Raw genomic sequence first — 16,985 nt, 5'->3', positions numbered from 1 at the left:
ATAATGCCTATTTGATATAAATATTAGAAAGATTTTTCAGGAGCACTGCTGAGATTTAGTGATTTACCACAAACAAAATTAGTCACTTTATTTAATAGGTATTTGAAGCTTGAGTTGAAGATTTTATTTTCTGTATTGTGTTTGACTTAAAATAACCATCAGTTAATCAGAAGCTTATTAAGCAGGAGTCCTCTTAAATCTGTGGACACAGTGGAGTCTTGTAATATGTGATTCAGTTCATTCAGTGAACACTTAGTGAGAACTTACTGCATATATATTGAGCTATTTTTTAAGTGCCGTCGTTATGATCAACTTTTACCCTCTAGAAGCTCACAATGTAGGAGGGATGATAGACATGTAAACATAAGTCAAACATAGTTTAATTGGAATATAAAAGAAATGTGTGGAAGGCAAAGTGAGGACTCAAAGTAGGACATGTTCATTGACCACCTAGCAGGCAAAAAGGGGAGTCAGGGAAGGCTTCATGAAGGAAGTATGGATTAAGTCATTTTAAACCAATTTCAAAAGAATATAAAAATTCTGATAGAGGAACAGATACAAGGTAATTCACAAATGGAGAGAAAACTGCTCTTGGCTGGGCAGCTTGGCAATGCATGTCAGAATCCTTGAAATGTTGTTTTTTGACCCAGTAATTCCAGTTTTAGGGATTTTAATCTATGAATGTAAATCTTGTGGCAAAATCTGATTATCTTTTGAATCCATCTACTTCTTTCATTATCCATCACCACCCTAGTCTAAACTACTAGCATTTTTGGATGCATTTACAACAAATAGCCTCCTAATCTTGGCCTACCCCAATCTATTCTGTTCCCTTCTAATCTGTTTTCTACACTGTAATCAGAGGGATCTTTTCAAAATGCAAACCTGATTATATCACCATACTACTTGGTATGCTTCAGTAGCTTTCCATTACATTTAGGATAAGGACAAAGCTACATGTCTTATGTGGTGGCATCTACATGTCTTACAAGGTCTTGCACAGTCTGGTCCCTACCTCTCTATCCGGTCATGGCTTGAGCCATGTCCTTCTTGCCTTGCTCTTTATGTTCCAGCCATATTGACCTTATTTCAGTCCCTTATTCTTGCCATGCGCCTCCCTCAATGAGGCCTTCGTACCTGCTGTTCCCTCTGCCTAGAATGTTTTTTCTTTTCCTTCACCTAAACTCCAATTTGTCATTCCTCAGGGAAGCCTTCCATAGACTCTCAAAGCTCCATAAACTCTCCTTCATAACACTTGGTATAGTTGTAATTTTTATATACATTGGAGATTAATGTTTGTTTTTCCCAGTAACCTCCATAAATGCTGGTAATGCGTTCATTTTTGCTCACCATTATACAGCCAGTGCTGATCACAGTGCTTGAAACTCAAGCATTTGTTGCAAGAATTAATCAATAGATGATAGGCATAACAGGGAACAGCCCCAAATGTTCAACAGCTGAGAAATGGTTACATAAATTGGGCATATTCATTTAGTAGAATTTATGTCATTAAAGTCATGTTTTCACGATTATAATGTAAATATAATAATATGGAAAAATGCTATCAGTATATTATATGAAAAAAATCAGTTTGCAAAATAGTCATTTATGCAGAAAAAATGCACCAGAATATAAAGGTTGGTTATCTCTGGGAGGTGTATTTTGTATTTTTCAGGTTTTCTTCAGAGAACATGTATTGATTTTATAATTTGGAAAAAGAAACTATACTATATAAAATTAAGGAAAAGCTATCAGAAATATGAGAAAAAGACTTGAGGTTGATATTGGGCTCCCAAATAAGTATCAACTAAAATGCATGATTGCATGATGATAGTGTTAAACTTGATTATATAAATTCAGTTTAGGAACTGCAAAATGATTCTTATATTAACGAAAGCCAGTAATTTCTAGTTTTATTATACTCATTTATATGTAAACTGATTTTAATTTTAAAATGTTTTGCAGAGTAGGATGGCTTTGGCACATGACAGCAGTGAAAGAGCAGAGACTCTAATATATATAAGAACTTAGTGTATGATAATGGATGCTACGTTTCCTGTCAGTAGTGGAAAGAATTCTTTAATAAAGTGTTGGCTTCCAGATAAGTCAGAAGATTTAAATGTGAAAACAAACAAAAAACGTAGGATAATTATTTTAATCTCGGAATGGTGAAGGCCTTTCAAAGTATGAAACAGAACTGAAGCCAGATTGCTGAATTTTACACCATAAAAATAAAATTCTGTATAACGACGAAAATCATAAAGTTAAAAGAGAAGTAGACTAGTAAAAATTATTTGTACATTTTCACAAAGGACTAATTTCCTCTTAATATACAAAGAGCTCCTAGAAAACAATCCAGTAGAAAAAGTGAGCAAAGGGAATTCATATGAAAAGATGCGTAATTTTATTATAATGAAGATGTAAATTAAAGCTACAGCATACCATTTATCACCTATCTAATTAGGCAAGATTGATTACATAGTATAACTTGGGGAGGGTGAGAGGAAGGGGAAATGGGCATTCTCATATATTGCTGGTGGGAGTATAAAATGTTCATTTTCTGTGGAAAGCAATTTGGAAATCATTTTCAGAATTTATAAATGCACGTATGTTTTAGTGGTGTTTTTTTTTTTTTTTTTTTTGGCCGTGTCGCGCAGCTTGTGGGAACTTACCCTACTAAGGATTTTACCTGGGCCCCTGGCAGTGGAAGCTCAGAGTCCTAACCACTGGATCGCCAGGGAATTCCCATTTTGGTTTTTTTTTTTTAGTTCTTTTTTTTTCTTTTTCACGTATATTTTGGTCTAGCAACTTCATTCAAGGATTTTATCCTCTAAAAGATTTTATATATGTGCCTAATGAGCATATAAGAATATTTGTGGCAGCATTGTTTGTCATTGCAAAAGGTTGGAAACAACCTAAACATAAACCAGTAGGGGAGTAGTTAAGTAGTATTATGGCATATCTATTTAATGGAATACTAGGCAGTCCTTAAAATAATGAGGCAACACTATGTGTACTGCTGTGGTGCCATGTCTGATATATTAAGAGGAAAAAAAGCAAGATGCAAGACTCCACGTGTGGTATGTTGCCATTTGTGTGGCTTAAAAATATATATGTATGTATAAAATATATAAATATAAATATATGTAAATAAAAATAAAAATATATATTTATAAGTATATATATTGTACACATATATCTGGAAGGATACATGAGAGTTTTTAACAGTGGTTGCCTCCAGTGAGGGTAACTGGTGTCCTAGAGGACAAAGGTGGGAGTCTAATTTTTTTATAGTGTACTGTTTGGTAACTTTGGGATGTTTTTTGCCATGTGCATGTGATACATGTTCAAAGTTAATTTTTTTAGGTTATGTTGTGCTTGCAAGAATTGGTAAGGAAGAACAAAAATAAAAGGGCATAGTAGTCCTAAATAGTTGTCAAATGATTACTGCAGTACTGTTTAATTTTAGGTTTTAATTTTACTGTTTAATTTGAGGTCTTCTAATTCAGAGTTTCCAGTTGATGTTATGTGGCTCTGGGTGCTAGTGGAGTGGGGTCTGAAGGTAGGGTGTGGGGTTCCTGTAAGCAGAGAGCATGATGAGCATAACTAGCAGGTATTGCTGTGTTTGATATTTTAAGTACATTAAAGAAGGTGCTTTACTACTTGGAATCTACTTCAGCCAGCCAGAGTATGCAGCCGCCTCTTGTCAAGAAAAGATCGTGGAGCTATTATTGGAGTTTGTATTCTGGGTGCTTAAGGAGCATGTCATCCAGTGCAAGGTGCAGCCACTGATGATAAGAGGACTGGGGGTAGCAGGGATGTTGTACTGGGGGGCCTAGCTCTACACCTGAATTTTGCCTGTATTGAATCCTCTTAGCCGTTTGTCTGATGTGCCATTTAGCTTGTTGCAAGGTGACTGCCTAATAGTGCATGTATGTTCTGCAAAAATAAATCATCATTGCTATTTTGAAATATTGCTCCTGATGTGAAAAAGGTTGGATTTGAAATTCATTCATATTGTTACAAATTTTATTTAAATTAAAAATTTTCTTCCATAATTATATAAAGAAAATGTGATAAATTTTTTTCGTCAAGCACCATGTCGATGCCTCTAAATGCCCTCTTGTTGGCCAGTGTGCTGAACATATATTATTTACAGTGTGAAAGGGGTTGGAAAACACTGTCCTGGTGAAATTCTCTTATTTTATTTAAAGAAAACTGATATCTAGATAGATAAGCTCAGGGATTTGTCCACTTTACAGTTGGTTGGTGTGGGGCTGGGTCTGAAAACTGGGGATCTTGACTCTCGGCCCTTACTGCCTCACACTGGCTCTCCAGATCTGAGGGAAAATCGGAAAGGCATTGGTTATAATTGGAAGACGAACATACAGATGTTTAGAGGAAAAAAAAAAATTCACGTACACAGTTTAGAAATCTTAGAGGGCCTGCTGTGTCCGATAGTGCTTAGACTCTTCCTGTAGACTAGGTTATAGTAGGATTTGTTTTGTGATGACTGTAGCTATCTCCTTTTAAAGAATAATATAAAGGTTAGACTATAACAAGAGGAATTTAGGACAGATATAAACAAAAATTGATACTAGAATTGTATGTATGTAGTTTTCCAAAGAAAAGTGGAATGAATCAGGAGACCTTTCAAGTTCCTCTGGTGCTGTAATTAAACTTTTTCTGGTCTTGCTTTTGATTGGATTAGAATTTGTTCAATTAAAAATGAGTGAAAAATGATTGGGGTTTAAGTAGGTTGGGGTTAAATAGCCTTCAAAGAATGTTGCCATTAGCCTTAGATATTTCAGAGAAATACTTAGAAACTTATTAAGATATGGGATATGGGATGGTATATGTCAGTTTGGTACCTGGCTGCCATTTTAACACCACAGTAATGCTAACTAAGAGAAGAAATAAATAATGGGAATTAAGGTACAGTAAACTTTGGGTAAAATTGTGTTAACTTAAAGTTTCTAGATAAGATACAGATAAGACAGGAGTAGGTGTCTTAGGCAATTTAAAGAAAAACACTTCACTGTCTAGACATAAAGTAGATGCATTTTGAGACCAAAACAAACTATAAGTAGAACCCTGTTAATGACAGCTATGTAACCTTTTGGTGTGTGGTTGGGTGGGATTTTTTTGTTTGTTTTTGATTTATTTTTTTGTCATTTCTTTTAAGTTTTCCAGATGATCTTCTGTGTTTCTTCCAGTTCTCTGTAGATTAAGTGTTTCATTTTTTTAAGTGAAAAATATTTTGTTGCTTAATTAGTATTGGCAAACTGGACTGTTTTCTGCAGCAGAAATTGAACATATGCCTAGCAAAGTAAATTCGGAGAAAAAAGGGCAGTAATTGTCTTCAGAAAACTTAGGGTTTTTTTTGTCCAATTCTGTTTTCTTTTTAGATGATAGCTGTGGGAAGTACTAAGATTTTGAGGTCAATTTCCTTGGGGACAGTTATTTAATTTTCTTTGGGTTAAGAGAGCATTTACTATATATATGATTTAAAGAATAAAAGAAAGCATGTTACCTCAAAAATGCTTGTGTAATATGTAACAGTTTAACAAGAGTTTTCTATTTTTCTTCCATTTATTACAACTACCAAGGAAGTATAACAAGGATTAAAATAAATATCTTATTTTGCATATATATTTATACTTCAGAGTAATTTATACATTAAATTAGGTTTTGTTTGAGATGGTGAAATGAAAGACTTTGTAAGTAAGAATACATGTTGATATGTGAAAAAATGTGAAGTTAAAACATGTTGGCATACTCCTAGTTTCTCAGAACAAGAAAATGACTAATCTAAATTTCATTTCAGAATAAAAACCAAGACAAGCCACATAAAAGCAACCTAAAAATTAAACTGTCATCATATTATTTGTTTTAAAACTATGGAATAATATATCTGAGGAAGATTTCTCTCAAAATTGTTTTTCTCAATTTCAAGTAAGTAATTTATTTTGGTTAATATATTGGGGATGAGGGGAGGTGGGGGTGAACCTTGGCATTGAAGTTGATAAATCTACTCATCCTTAAAGTAACAACTCAAATATTAACCACTTTAAAGCCTTCTGTGACTCCTTTGCCCATTCCCAAAAGATTATCTCTTTGGTCTTCCACAGTCCTAGCCTCTTTTCACATGGCTGATAAAGGACTGACTACACTGAGTGTTGTGTTTGTCTGTAAGAATAGTCATATGGCACTACCCTCATGTGCCTCCTGCCCCTCACCCCTACCCCAGGACCCTCCACACTGCCTTCTGCTAAGAAACCCTGGATAAGTTATCTTATTTCTGTGAGCCTTAATTTCCTCCTCTGTAAAGTGAGTTTTAATCATTTCTACCTCACTGGATTATTATGATTAAACATGGTAAGCAGCACATATCTGGCATATATAGTAACATAACTGTTACTTTCTTTCTAACCCTTCTAACTCCAGAATCTGCCACATTACTGCCTATATACCAAGCACTCTTTAAAATGTTTGAGTTGAATTGAAATGAGAAATGGAATTTTTGTAGTATTTATTCATTCCTCAGAATAGGACAAACTAAAATACCTGTACATGTTGTGTAAGGCTCTTTAAAGTTGGTCACTGACTCCTATGTCTAAAGTCTAGGTAATTACTGGTTTAAAACACTTTTTAAAAATTGGCTAGACAGAAAACTATCCAAGCCTGATCTTGCCTTGAAAAAGGGCAGTGTAAGCCATTGATCAAGGAGTAACTACAGTTTTCCAATACTGCCGTTTAGGTTAAGTGTATTTCTTGTGAAAGAGCCTTATTTTCCAAAGCCATTAGTAGTGCCTTCTTTTTTAAAAATGATGGTAGAATGAGTTGGAAGTGTGTGTGTGTGCGCCAGAGATCATAATAAAGGTGACAGTGGGAACTATCACTCTCTTCTTTTTTTGTCTTTTGTGAATTAGTAACCCCCACACAAAAATTGAAGCCTTTTCCTTTTTAAACCCATTTAGTATTGTGGAATGTGGACCAAATGAATTCATTATTGCCTAGAGTTTCAATTTCCTTCACCATATTTTTTCTACATATATTCCCAAGTTTTGTTTCATTTTTTAATAGCATTGTCTTCTGTTTTTTTTTTCACAAAGTTATTAGAAAGATTTTCAAATTAATTTTGATGAATCACACTTTGGTTGATGTTGTTTAATGATTATAAAATAGAAGCCAAGTTAGTCAAAAGACTTTACGGTTACATCATTTTACTAACAGAGGTTATAGACCATTTACTGAGCCCTTACTGTGTGCCTTATTCTAAGTGTTTTAATTTTCACAACTCTATAAAATAGTTACTACTATCCCCATTTTATAGTTGAGGAAATGAGGCATGAAGAGGTTAATTAACTTTTGCCTGAAGTTATTCAGCATATGTTTACCTCATAGCATGTGAGAATTAAAATGAGGGAACATGTATTAGGCCATTACCTGCCTAAACAGAAGAAGCAGAGAAGCAAAATCTGAGATGTATGTCTCCTAACACTTCCAGAATCTGATAATAGCCATTATTGAGACATGACAGTGACCATGAATGTATTCTTATTCATTAATTTTTTTTGTAATAAATATACCTTACTACTCTGTACTGACCCTTTTTTTCCTGAGCAATATTAATGTTTCCTCTCAAATTCATGTTCCCATTTGAACTGAATTATTTTGTTTTTATGTGTATGTGTTTATAAGGTGATGGTAGGGCTTTACTATAATATCAATCTGATATAAAATATTTTTATAAGTTAAATAATATATGAATATATTCTCATTGTGAAATTTAAAAAAGCAGAAACAGGTAAAACAAAAATTTTCCTTGGCCGCTAATCCTCTTCACCTCCCCACTTGTATCAATTTTTGTATAACAAACCTGCCCCCAAACTTAGTGTATAAAACAATAGCCATTTGTTAGCCCATGATTCTGGCAAGGGCTCAGTTCAGCATTTCTCCTCCTGCTTCTGGCTGGGCTTGCTTATGCGGCTGCAATCAGCTGAGAGGTCGTCTGGAAGCCAATTGGCCTAGAATGGCTTCACTCCTATGTCTGGATATTGGTGCTAGGGTGGTGGAGAGCCATGTGTCTCCAGCAGTTTAGTCTTCATGTGGAGGCAGTAGTAGGGTTTGTAGGAGCAGCAGGTGAAGGCAAGCCCCATATATTTTGTCTTGTCTGATGGGCCAAAGCAAATCACATGGCCAAGCCCAGAGTCTGTGTGGGAGGAATTTCCTAAAAGTGTGTGACTCATTAGGAGGCCATTACTGCAACAATCTGCTATACCTCTGTTGCTGGCCGGCTCATTTTTCAGGAAACATTTGTCAGTGTACAGTGCCCTGCTCTTGAAAAAGTATAGTGTTTAAGCAATTTATTTACCAATTCAGATAAATTTAGTTAATTCCTTGTTCTCAGTTGTTTTATTCCATTCTCATCATCCTTCAGCATCATTCCTGGTCCCATTCACCCAGCAAATTTAATTGATCACCCACTAAGTGCACAGTAGGCCATCATGAGGTGAGGAGCAGATGGAGCAGTACTACTGTGTTCATCATCAAAGTTTCTTAAACTTGTCCACCTGTCTGCTTCATTATATGAACAATATTCTATAAAAGCAGACCATTACCAACAATTTTTTAAAAATGACCAACAGCTTATGCCAGCCTGAACATATCTTATGTACTACATTTTTTAAATGTCTTACAAGGATTTCTTCCAGTAAGAAGAACTATAATACAGAGGTTGTTTCAATCTGTACTCCCACCAGCAGTAATAAGACTTTTTCCGTATTTTCACCAAGGTTATGGTCTCAAATGTTTTGATCTTTACCAATCTAATAGGTAAAAATTATGGATCTCAGTGTAGTTTTAATTTGCATTCTTTTATTATGAGTGAGATTGGATGTCCTTCCAGATACTTGAGAGCCATTTGTATTTCTTTTTCAGGATACTACTCATATATCTTTTACCCACTTTTCTGTTGTGAGTCTTGGTCTTTTGCTTACTGATTCCAAGGAGCTCTTCATGCATTAGGAAAATTGGTCTCTATCTGTGAATTGAGTTGCAAATATTTTTTTCTAGTTTGTTTATTCTTATGGTAAATACATTTTGTTTAAATAATTTTTTTTTTCATTTTATAACGAAGTTTGTATCTTAAATGACGCTTTTAGAACACATTTGGTCAAGGTTAGGTTTAAGTATTAGCTTTGGAAATGGAGGAACACTTATTTAGAGAACTTAGCTTTCAAAACCCTGACTTAAAATGAAAAGTTTCAAAAGGATCCTATCTTTGATACACTTTTTTCTCATCTAAGTTTGGTGCTATCATGAGACCACTCCTTTTGACAGACCAGTCCAAGAAGTAGGATCATCCTTTGGAGGATAATTTTTAGATGATTGACTGTAGAGCATAGGTGGAAAATACATTTGTGTTATTTAGAATAAATTGTTAATAATGTTGCTTTGAGTCTTGTCTAGTTCAGTGTGCATTGTGTGTATGTGTTTGTGTGTGTAATGTGTACAGTATATACACATATATATAGTGGTAGTATTTCAAGCAATGCTCTCGTATAACCCTTTATCTCTTTAGCCAACCTTTACCTAGTCAACCATATAGCTATATTAGTGTGGCTACATTTGGCTGTAGCCAACCTTTACCTAATCAACCGTATAGCTATATTAGTGTGGCTACACTTGGCTGTTGTTTTTCCAGTGGGCCACAAAGAAGAAAGACAAACAGACCGTGACCTTTTTTGAGAAAGCAATAATGCTGCCCATTACCCAAATAATATCCTGCATTTCTAGTAAGATTGTAACGAGGTAGAAAGAGGATAGCAGAGGCATCTATGATATATGCAGCATCTGACATTATGAAATACTTTGACTTCTTTCCTTGAGTTCTATATAAAAGTGGATTAGAAAACTGCAAGGCTAAAGAGATTAGCATGTTTTAAGTCATTTAATGTAGTTCTCAAAAGTTTTTAAAGTTGGCAAACCCTTTCTTCGTAATAATTTTACCCAGCAGCATCAAAAAAAGCAAAACCAAACAGGAATCCTTAAGTGATTTATAGTGAGGAGTAGTAGAAAAACCTTTTTTGCTACGCTTTACATGGTTTTTAATTTTTCAAAGTTGTCAAGCTATTCTTTAGAGTCTGTTACATTATCAGTATCTTTGTAAATGTTTCATTGACAATTAAAATTTTCTATTTATTTGTTACCAAATTGTTGACATAACTATTTTTTCCTTGATTGATTCTTTTTAAAAAATTCTAATATTTCTGATGTTGTAATACATCTCACAATGTGTACATTTAATACAGTAATTTTTTCTCCTGAAAAGCTAGTATTAAACTGATGGTACGTCTTATAATAGATGACTTCCTGAAGAAAATGTGACATTTCATAATTTTTTTTTCATCATTTGTTTTTATTCTCTACTTATTTTTAATCTAATCTGTCATGGAATGAGACTTTCCCATGTTATTTTGTTCTTCATTTTAGCTTTGCATCTCTAATTGTTTTAACTTCTGTATGTTTTGATGTTGTGTTATTGGCACATAAAGCTTTATAACTGATAGGTCTTTTATAGCGGTACTTTTCAAACTAATTGTGGTGAAGAATCAATTTTTTCTGACAACTCTTTAAAATACATTAAAAATGAATTACTAGGGACTTCCTGGTGGTGCAGTGGTTAAGAATCTGCCTGCCAGTGCAGGGGACACGGGTTTGATCCCTGGTCCTGGAGGATCCCACATGCCGCGGGGCAGCTAAGCCCGTGCACCACAACTACTGAGCCTGTGCTTTAGAGCCCGCAAGCCACTACTGCTGAGCCCATGCGCCACAGCTACTGAAGCCCGCATGCCTAGAGCCTGTGCTCTGCAACAAGAGAAGCCACCACATTGAGAAGCCCACACACTGCAACGAAGAGTAGCCCCCGCTCGCCGCAACTAGAGAAAGCCTGCACGCGGCAACAAAGACCCAACACAACCATAAATAAATAATTAATAAATTAAAAAAAAATCCACCTCTTTGAAAAAAAAAGTGAATTACTAGAAAAATGAAATGAGAAAGAAAACCCAACAAGCTCCCTTTTTAATTATTATATTATTAAACAGGTATAGAATTCCTGTCAAATTGCTGTAAGAGTTTCTAGTTTGATACTTGTCTTGTAGCAAACCTATAACAAACAACTCCGTCATAGACTGCATTTGAGTAGCACTGTAGATATTTTTTTTAAATCAGTCTAAAGAGACCTTATAATTTTCTTCTTGAGTCCTGTTTCTTGTTCCACATCAAAATTATTAACTGTTTCCTTTTAGTTTGACTCTTTCCATGTTGTGTTATTTCCTGTCACTATTTTTAATCCTTCTTAAGTCATTTCATTTTTTTAACCCCATCTGAGGATCTTTCCAGTAGAGGTTTTAAACTATAAAAATTTGCTGCAATTGATTTTTGCACCTATAATTTTATACTATTTTTTTTTTTTTTTTTTTGTGGTACGCGGGCCTCTCACTGTTGTGGCCTCTCCCGTTGCGGAGCACAGGCTCCGGACGCGCAGGCTCATTGGCCATGGCTCACGGGCCCAGCCGCTCCGTGGCATGTGGGATTTTCCCGGACCGGGGCACGAACCCATATCCCCTGCATCGGCAGGCGGATTCTCAACCACTGTGCCACCAGGGAAGCCCTAATTTTATACTTTTTAACAATTCTGTTTTACTCTTTGCTTTCTGTTTTTGGCAGCATAAACTTTTATGTGCTTTATTAAGCATGATACAGTAATTTTTAACAGCATATATACAGAAATGTAGTTTTAATGATAAAATTTGGAAACAAGTATTTTATGTAATACAAGGAATTTAGCTTATTTTAATTTTTATACTCTCAGCTTCTGAGTCTTTAACTTATAAATGCTGAATGTTTTAAACAGTATATCTTCTCTTTAAAAAAAATTCTTAGCTTATGTGTTAAATTTCAGTAGAACAATTTAGACTTACCTCTACTTATTAATTTTGTATGGAGCACCACCACTCATCTATTTATACCACACCATTTATACCCATTCTTGAGTTCCAGGTTTAATTTTTTTTTTTTTTTTGGTTGCCTCAGATACATTTCCACGTACTGTTTTTCAGGAGATATCCAGGTGGTTTACTTTTCTGAATCCTTGAATATGTGAAAATGGCTTTTTTTGTGTGTACATGTTAATGAGAACATGGCTCAAAATGGTATTCTTGTGTCCCAGGCTTTTCCTTTAAAATTCTCTAAATATTATTCTGGTGTCTTTGAATTTTGACTGAGATAAAGTCCTTTTGATGTAGAGATGCTGGTGTTTTTTATTTTGGGATAGTTCTTCTATTATGCCTTTGATTATTGCTTTCATTCCATTTGTTTTGCTTTTTTTGTTTTTAAATTAATGAAATACCTGTTACTTGTGGATTGGTTCACATTTCTTTTTTATTCCTGTCTTCCCTCTTATTTTTAACTTTGTCCATTCTTGGTGATCCTTTCTGTTTTCATCTTCTTACATAACTGATATGTTTTCCTGTAATACAGATTCTATTCTTTCTCGTCTCCAGTTTGGATTTTAATTTTGTTGTTTATATTTCTTTCCTTTTCCTTATCTCTTAGAGTGCCATTTATATCTTAGTCTGCACCTGTCTATTGTGTTTTTATTCCTTCCATTTTTTTTTTTTTTTTTTTCCCTGTATGCAGGCCTCTCACTGTTGTGGCCTCTCCCGTTGTGGAGCACAGGCTCCGGACGCGCAGGCTCAGCGGCCGTGGCTCACGGGCCCAGCCGCTCCGCAGCATGTGGGATCTTCCCAGACCAGGGCTTGAACCCGTGTCCCCTGCATCGGCAGGCGGACTCTCAACCACTGTGCCACCAGGGAAACCCTATTCCTTCCTTTTTTAACTGATCGTCTCTTTCCTTATAAAAGATGTTTCACAGAAACTGTATTTTCTTGTATCTTATCAAGAACACAGCAGATACTGTCTACATTTCTTCTGTTTCCTAATGTAAATTATCACAGATTCTTTTCTTTGGCATTTTAAGAAGACGTACTGAATGTTTGTATAGGTCCCAAGTTTATCCTTCTATGAACAAGAGGCTATTTATCCACTCCTGATGCTTGCAAGTAGGCAGAGTATGGAAAGTCCAATTGATTATCTTCATTTTTGCTTATAAACTGATAGAATTGCCTTCCCAGATATACAGAGCTAATAATTGAGCACAGCCCACTTAGATGAAAACATTCGTTTAGTATGCCCCTACTGGATTGAGGTTTAAGAGTTTTCCCCTGTTCTGACTGCACAGTCTCTGTCATGTGGGAGCAAAGTTATTCCTGGATAACCTGAGGATCTTCCTTTCTGTCTGTTTTTCGCTCTTCTCTTTCTGTCTGTCTGTCTTTCTATCTTTCTTTTCTCCAGAGCATTACATGAAAGTCTCCAGGTTGTAAAGGCCCTTAGGACTTCTGGTGGTTTTTATCAGTGAGGGAAGCTCATTTAACATCCAGAATGGAGAGAGCTATGCTCCATCAGTTTTGTTGATACTAGGAGTTGTGTTTTTAGGATAGATGAAGAAAGAGAGGTATTGAGTGAGAAAATATAACCTTGGTATTGAGTGAGAAAAGAGAACCTTACATATTTTAGTAAGATTTTAGTAGGGAACTGGTTTCTGTTGGAGCAGATTATATCTCCAAGGTAGAGAATAGTGCTGTATATCTTAAATATTTCAGTGAAATATTGGAAGAGTTATTTTGTATTTCATAGATTCTAAGATGTTTACCCCACATCCCATCACCATTTTTACATCTCAGTAATTGGGATGGGTCTTACAATCAGTGATGCACCATATTTAATTGCAAACATATTCTTTCTTAGTAGTACAAAAAAAGATGTCTTATAATCATTGGCATTTTAGATTCAGTGAAATATATAAATAGATGTTTAGCTTAGTGTCATTCTAAATTTAATCTCCTCACTTCTTGTGAGTAAAGAATTAATAGCGTTTTTTCCCCTGGCCTGTTTTGGTCTTGGGTTAACTCTCTAGCTTTATTCACCTAGAAACCTGATAGAGATAGAATGTCAGTTGTGGAACCAAGCACCATTGCTTTTGGGAGTAATGAATCATGATTAGTAAAGTACATATGGACTGGGAGGAGTGTGAATAAACTGTAAATACCAATGGGAGGCAACAGCTTTGGGCTTTCCTGGGTGTGATAACTCTTATATTTGAGCAAGTCTATTGTGAGGCTGGGAATCTATGTCTCTAGGACTGGAGTTGGTGGTTACTATTCGGTACTTCCAAGCTCGGGTAGTTATTACTACACCGATCCTTGTGATCTTGTTCTCTTTTACCTGACCTGCCACCTGGGGGGCCAAAGAGAATACTCCCTGAATTGCTGTGAAGACTCCTACTGAAGAATAACTACCTGACAGTACCTTGCTGGCATGTTGTTTCATGTTTTATATCTTGCTAAGTATAACCAGTATCTAGTGTGGCCTCTTTGGGTCATGTGCGTCTCAGTGTCTAGGAACAACAGGGATGTTGTTCTTGTATTTGGTGATTTTATTTAACATTTTTTTTTTTGTTTTCAGTATTTGCTGAGTGAAGCTGTATTTATTACTTATTCTTAGTAAGAATTTTTAATTATAAATATATAATAAATATGAGAGTATCTGTAATATGTATAGGGTAAGGAATATAAAAAACATCTGTTTACTACCCAGAATAAACATTACAGATAACTTTGAAGTCTCTGATTGCCCCCTCCTCTCTTATCTACTTTTGGTTAATCATTTCCTTGTTTTTTTTTTTTTTTGTTGTTGTTGCTGTTTTTTTTTTTTTGGTGGTATGCGGGCCTCTCACTGTTGTGACCTCTAGCGTTGCAGAGCACAGGCTCTGGACGCGCAGGCTCAGCAGCCATGGCTCACGGGCCTAGCTGCTCTGCAGCATGTGGGATCTTCCTGGACCGGGGCATGATCCTGTGTCCCCTGCATTGGCAGGCAGACTTTCAACCACTGCGCCAGCAGGGAAGCCTCATTTCCTTGTTTTTCTTTATAGTTTTACCTCATTTGTAAATATCCCTAAACAATATATTATTTGGCTTTATCTTTTTAGAGTTATTTATGTGTGACTGTTCTTCTGTGATTTCCCCCTGCCCCAACCCAACATTATGTTTTAGGGAATCACCTATGTTGAATATATAGCTGTAGTTCATTCCTTTTTACTGCTGTATAGTATTGTGTTATATGAGTTTGTCACAATTTTATTTATTCATTCTATCTGTGAACATCTGAGTTGTTTCCTGGTCTTTTTTTTTAATCCCCAATTACTAACTATGCTGTTATGAAAACTGTTGTACGTGTCTTCTAGAGCATGTGTATAAGAATTTATCATGGGGTTTCCCTGGTGGCGCAGTGGTTGAAAGTCTGCCTGCCGATGCAGGGGACGTGGGTTTGTGCCCTGGTCCGGGAAGATCCCACATGCTGTGGAGCGGCTGGGCCCTTGAGCCATGGCTGCTGGGCCTGTGCGTCCGGAGCCTGTGCTCCACAACAGTGAGAGGCCTGCATACTGCAAAAAAAAAAAAAAAAAAGAAAAAGAAAAAGAAAGAGAATTTATCATGGCTGTACTAGGGGTGGAATTGCTGTGGTATGATGTGTACATCTCTTTTTTTTTTGGGTAATGCAAAATTGTTTTCCAGAGTGGTTCTATCAAATTATACGCCCACCATCAGTGTATGAGAGTTTCTGATGTTCCCCATCTTCACCAGAACTTACATTTGTCAAACTTAAGTTTTAAATGAATTCTTATAGGTGTAAATGATCTCCCTCATTGTGAGTTTGTATGTTTTATCTCACTAGTAAGGTTGAATTTTTCTGTATGTTTCTCATCTGCTTGTCATATCAAATATTGAGAGGAATGTTAAAGTCTCCAACTTGTGGATTTGCCTGTTTCTCTTTCAGTTCTATCAGTTTCTGCTTCAAGTATTTTGAAGCTTTTGTTGGGTTCTTACATATTTAGGATTATTATGTCTTCTTGGTGAAATGGCTTCCTAATCCCTGGTAATATTCCTTATTCTGAAAGTCTTCCTTGTCTGTTATTAATATAGCCACTCCAGCTTTCTTTTAATTGGCTTTTAACATGGTCTATCATGTCAAGAATTTTGAAGGATCTGAGATTTTTACGTTCTTTCAAGCTAACAAGTTAACTTGCCACAAATTTCATAGATGCTGGCATTAGATTCCTGACTTTCACTTTATTGACTACTAATAAGGAGGAATTGCAATTGGGAGATAGTTGCAGGTCAAGTAATGAGAAGTAAATTCAAAGACAGTTACCACAGTACAGACCCATGGAAAATTGTCTCCTAACATATCTTTTTCCATCATTTTACTTTCAACCTACTTCTGGTTTTATATTTAAAATGGGTTTCTTGTAGATAGTATATAGTTGGGTTTATTTGTTTATCTAGTCTGACAGTCTCTGTCTTTTAATTGATGTGTTTAGGTTTTTTATATTTAATGTAATTAATAATATGGTTGGACTAAACTCTATCACTGTGCCAGCTGTTTTCTTTTTTTAAGTCTTATTAGTCATCCATTTAATACACATCAGTGTATACATGTCAATCCCAATCTCCCAAATCATCACACCATCACCCATACCCCCCAGCCAGTTTCCCCCCTTGGTGTCCATATGTTTGTTCTCTACATCTGTGTCTCAATTTCTGCCCTGAAAACCGGTTCATCTGTACCATTTTTCTAGGTTTCACATATCTGCGTTAATATATGATATTTGTTATTCTCTTTCTGACTTACTTCACTCTGTATGACAGTCTCTAGATCCATCCACGTCTCTACAAATGACCCAGTTTCGTTCCTTTTTATGGCTGAGTAATATTCCATTGTCTATATGTACCACATCTTCTTTATCCATTCATCTGTCAGTGGGCATTTCGGTTGCTTCCATGACCCGGCTATTGTAAATA

At 35.6% G+C, this 16,985-nt stretch overlaps 1 protein-coding gene across 3 annotated transcripts in view; it reads left to right on the top strand.

Annotated features, from left to right (window-relative positions):
- Positions 1-16,985, top strand: part of REV3L (REV3 like, DNA directed polymerase zeta catalytic subunit) — a 190,605-nt gene that overhangs the window by 4,986 nt on the left and 168,634 nt on the right. The window contains exon 2 of one of the 3 annotated variants that reach the window (XM_067011664.1): positions 5,828-5,955. The exons of the other annotated variants lie outside the window; for them this stretch is intronic. The gene's annotated coding sequence lies outside the window, so the exon portion shown is untranslated. The remainder of the gene's footprint in view (positions 1-5,827; positions 5,956-16,985) is intronic. 3 annotated transcript variants of the gene reach the window in all.

Source organism: Kogia breviceps, chromosome 13 (genome assembly GCF_026419965.1).
Source record: "Kogia breviceps isolate mKogBre1 chromosome 13, mKogBre1 haplotype 1, whole genome shotgun sequence".
In the NCBI taxonomy this organism is placed as follows: Eukaryota; Metazoa; Chordata; class Mammalia; order Artiodactyla; family Physeteridae; genus Kogia; species Kogia breviceps.
This window is presented reverse-complemented; position numbering and strand designations above follow the sequence as displayed.